The sequence below is a fragment of the Podarcis pityusensis genome (genome assembly GCF_964106645.2).
Source record: "Podarcis pityusensis genome assembly, chromosome: 8".
NCBI classification, from domain to species: domain Eukaryota; kingdom Metazoa; phylum Chordata; class Lepidosauria; order Squamata; family Lacertidae; genus Podarcis; species Podarcis pityusensis.
Window position 1 is genome coordinate 41483299 of NC_138033.1, and position 5194 is coordinate 41488492.

Sequence of the window (5194 nt, forward strand, 5' to 3'; positions counted from 1 at the left end):
TTGTTTTTAATTAGTTTCCAAGTTATACTTTAAATGGAATGACATGACATCCCAATTGGTATGCAAGATAAAGTCCCATAACTAAGGTCACAACCTACAATAGTAGACCAAGGCCTTCCTGGATAATCCCTCAATAGGAAATCTTTTTTACTGAGCTGAAGACCAGTCGCAAACAGAAGAGTTTCCAGGGGTCGGTCTCTGAAGCATGTTGCTCCCTCCACTGAAATGCCTTTTCTAAATGTTCTAGAAAGCCAACTGCACTTTAATGATGGGGTTCATGCTGAAACTAAGCTGATATATCTATGTGGTATTTGCATCTATTTAGATAGCATTCATAAATATTTATTTGGCTATATTAAGACTTCTTGTTAATATGTGTCCTTTTTCTCTCTCTTTCTTCATCTGTTTGTAAATTCTAATGGCAGTTGACTTCTTATAACAGGGAGGGAGTCAAATCCATGAGCCAAGTAGAAACATTGCTACCCAAAGTCTTGTTAAAATTCAAAGCTTGTGTGCAAGAACTTGTTTCACCCGTAAGTGATGGTGCCAAGGTGCTACAATGGTATAGTCTTATTTCCCCCCACCCCCGTGATTTGGGGGACCTTGGATTGTTCCGTGTGGACTCACACCAACCCAGGAGCTATACTATACAGCTCCTATTTATTCTTAAAGTGTGTGTATATTAAATGCATGGATGGAATTGGGATCAGGCATGATGGTGCTTCCCCCAGTTTCAATACATCATTCCTGTGTGCACAAATCTATATGCAGGAATATAGGCTTCCCCAGCCTACCAAGGTATGGCCAATGGTTACCAGGAAAAGGGCATTTTCAGTGGTAGTGCCCCATGTATAGTATGACCTCACTAGAGCGCCCCACCTGAAGCTGATGCTATGGATTTTTAGGTGTCAGGTGAAGACCTTTTTATTCTCCCATGATTTTAAATTTTAATTATAATGGTACATCTATGTTTCATACCTTTAGATCACTACACTAAATTATTACTCCTCTTGCTTTTTTTTTGGCTTTAAGATGCTCCTTAGTTGTATAGGTCTTAGCTGTCTTGATTTATTTACAATTGGTTTTAGTCTTCTTTTATCTTCTCAGTGTTGTATTCTATTCTGTGTTTTAAAGGTCTGTAACCCTGTCAGAGAATTTGATTATATGGGTGGTATAGAAATGTAATAAATAAATGAATGGCTTTCCCCTGAAGTCTTTATGGTTCTGCCATTATGACACTGTTTTAAAGTCTCCTTGCCAATTTTTAATCATATGATGCTGGTCTGTTGTTGTTGGAATATATAATGCTGTTTTAAATGACTGGTTCACAGTCATTGCAATGTTGTCTTTTTTTGATTGCGTCTATTGTGTCTCAAAGTTTTTATCTGAGTTACTCTGAGGGAGGACGTTTGCCCTAAGAGGTGGCCTAAAAATATTTAAATCAACAACTGCATTCATCAAACCGCTGATGTCCAGAAGCTCTGGTTAGTGCAGAATGCAATGGCTAAAGTGCTGATGCGGGCAGACGGCTGACAGCATGTGAAATCTTTGCTAAAACATCTACACTGGCTGCTAGGCTAGTTTCAAGGAAGTGTTGCTGTACCATGCCCTGAGCAACTTGGGTCCATGATTCCTTAAGGATCACTGGAACTCTTGCCTCGCAACCCAGTAACTGAGCTCATACAGAGGCGTGCTGTTACTTGACTGACCTCAAGTAGGGTGCATTCGGACACGGGGATGATTACGTTAGTTTTCCTGCTAGTGCTTCTGCCCCTGTTCCTAATGTTCCTTTTCACACTGCATTACTTGTTGCGTATTGGAACTGTGGCTTTTTGATTGGTATACTGCCATGTCAGACTGAATTTCATTCACACCACTAGCCATGGTCTGACACAACACTAGACATCACAGGACATGTCAGCACCCTCTATGCACATCTGCTCACTCATGATTCACCCATGAACAACAGGGAGAAACAACTATATCCTGGAATATTACCCCAAATTTTCTCATGTGAGTGGTGGTGTTATGAGCAATGAAAAGAAGCAGGGACAGAGCGAAACGCCCATGTTTTTTTCTGGGTTAATGGGGTTGCAGACATATTTTTCCCCTGTAAGCAATTAACATGGGAACTGGCACTAAACTTCTACAAGATTCCTCTAGATTTCCAGAAGTGATTTTTACATTGTGTGAAAAGATCACATAAAGCAGAAATTTTTCAGGTAAGAAGACTTTCGGGAAATTTAAGTGTCACTGCTCTGATGCTGTGGAGCTGTGGAGCTCCATTCCAGTTGAGATGTGAGGCAACCTCATTTTTTACTTTCAAGCATCTCTTCAATGCTTTTTTTTTATGCTGACAGACCTATGCAGCTGTTCAGAATTTTTTTGAGTGGCCAGTTATTTTAATGATCGTTCTGTATAATTTTTAAATACACTGCCCTGATGTTTTGCAAGAGGGTGATATATAAATACTTTCATATACAGTAAAAATAAATGAATGCTCCTTTTCTACAGTAGGCACTTCAGACTGACAATATCCCTCTCTATCCTCGATTCAGGCGAGCAACAGGCATTATAAGAGTGCAATGACATTCCTGCCAAGCAAAAACACTCAAGGAAGTGGAAATGCATAACTGGTGAGCTATGACTCAGGCAGCTGTGCAACCTAGGGAGAGTCTTGAGGGCCACATAGGAAGACCATGAAGGGCCACATTTGGCCCGCAGGCCTAAGGTTCCCCATCCCTGGCTTAGCACAAAAGATGGCTGACTGAGCACAGGCATCATAAAGTGATCCCACAACTGTACCATAAATGAGATCCTTCTGCAAAATTTCAAACCTCTTTAGGGTGAGTTGAGCGGGGCTGTGTGCAGAATTGCAGGTGACCAGCAGCCAAGAACTGGGAGATCCATTTATATAGCATTATCACCCTGGTATTCTTTTATGGCTGCGGTTGACCAGGACTGCCATGCTGTAAAGGTTTTATAGAGTGAGATGTGCTATATGAACAGATCCCAAAGCACTTATGGTGTTGTGCTATAACTCTGGCCAGGTGCATCATTTAGAGAGTGGGGAATATGGCTCTTAAAAAGGGCTGCTTTTTCCCCAATTTAATATTGAATGTGTCCAAGACCAGGATTTTGAAGCCTGCTGTTCGTTTTTCTTTCAGTTCCTTTTCTAATTCTGATCTATTTATTTTTACACTCCCTGTTGAACCCTAAAATGGCAGCACCTCCGCCTATTCTGAGCCAACTTGATCTAGGATATTAAACTTCTGAAGATAACCAGAGTGTGTATTGTATAGAGTGTATATTGTACACTTGGCAGAAGATAAATGTTAAACAAATGTTGGTTATTAAAATATAATTTTTTATTGTATTTGCTTTCTTTTGCGTGTAGCTGATACTTATTTTGTTAGTTACTTTGAATGTTGTTGAAACAGAAAAAACAGGATGTGTTTTAAAACAAATGCATGTACATAAGGAACATAGGGAATAGTTTAAGCCAGACCTTTGGCCATTTAGCTCAGTATTGTGTATTCTGAATGGCAGCAGCTATCCAAGGTTTAAGACAAGACTCTTTCTCAGTTTTGCCATGAATTCAACATAAGACCTTATTTATTTATCTTTTTATAATATTTGTATTCCACCTTTCCTCCAAAGAGCTCATGGTGGCATAAAGAATCATAGAATTGTAGAGTTGGAAGGGACCCCCAAGGGTCATCTAGTCCAACCCCCTGCAATGCAGGAACCTCAACTAAAACATCCATGACAGATGGCCATCCAACCTCTGCTTAAACACCTGCAAGGAAGGGGAGTCTGTTCCAGTCAAATAGCTCTTACCATCAGAAAGTTCTTCCTGATGTTTAATCAGAATCTCATTTCTTGTAGCTTGAAGCCATTGGTTTGGGTCCTACCCTCCATCGCAGGATGAACAAGCTTGCTCCATCATCCATGTGACAGCCCTTTAGATATTTGAATATGACTATCCTATCTCCTCTTTCCCAGAAGTGTGGTTTTCCACCTTCCCATTTTATTCTCACAACAACCCTGTGAATTAGGTTACGCTGAAAGGCAGTGACAGGCCTAATTTCATCCAGTGAGTTTCAATGCCAGGTGGGGATTAGTACCCTGGTCTCCCAGGCAGGTTCTAGGCAGACAATCTAACCATTACACCACACTGGGTTATAATAAGTATTGTCTGTTGCCCCCCCCCCCCCAATTTTGTTTGTGTGTGTATCTATGATTTTTCACATCTAGTTTGTTTCTTTTAATACTGACTCTTTGCTAAGTTCTTTAAACTTGCTCACAGCTGCTATTAGTCCTCAACCACATTGGTGGACAATGCCAATCCATTCCACTACCGCTCATACTCGAGTGTTAAAATTATTTCAATTCCTTTCTCCCAGGTTTTTATTGGTGCTCAATAATGTGTAAGTGGAAAAGTTTGTATGTTAAAAACCCCTCCCCAGACTTTGGATAAATATTCTATTTATAACCTACCTGTCCTCCAAGGAGCTTGTGCAGTATGGTTCTCCTTCTCTCCATTTTATCCTCACAACCACCCTGTGAGATAGGTTAGGTCCAAGGTCACCCAGTGATCTTTAGGGAGCTGAGTGGGGATATGAACCTTGGTCTCCCAGATCCTAGTCCAATGAGACCACACCACACTTGCTCTGGAGCACCTAGGCTTCATAATGAAACCACCCAGTGTCTACTAGGCTAGCCAATAGCTCCTCCTCTTCTGGAGGAACTATAAAGGCTTCCTTTTCAGGCTGGAACTTTGTCTGGGTAGCAATAGTAGGATTCACTACTGATCTCAGCCCAGCTTTGACCATTGCCCACAGGTTCTTTCAGAATAGCTTTAATAGGTGTTATAAATGGCCATTAGCTGATCACCTATGGTGAACAACAATTAGTTCAGGTGATTAGATGACAGGTTTTCCCAAACTTTCTGAGAGAACACCTTCTCCCGTCTCAACCTACACACCTGTTAAGATCAGCAGAAGATGCTCTCCTGGTGGTCACTGACTTTAATGAAGTGCAGAAGCCATGGAAGTGGTGACTCCCTGTCTGTGGAATGACATCACTGAGGGGCATCTTACCACAACCTTATATTAGTTTAGATACCATGTAAGAACCCATCTCTTTCATCCATCATTTAGAAACTGATGGGTTACATAATTTTTGTGGTGTT

The 5194-nt window shown here is 40.9% G+C and overlaps 1 long non-coding RNA gene across 1 annotated transcript in view; it reads left to right on the plus strand.

Annotated features, from left to right (window-relative positions):
- LOC308482924 overlaps positions 1-5194 on the plus strand; it is a 92537-nt gene that overhangs the window by 66170 nt on the left and 21173 nt on the right. The window lies entirely within an intron of this gene.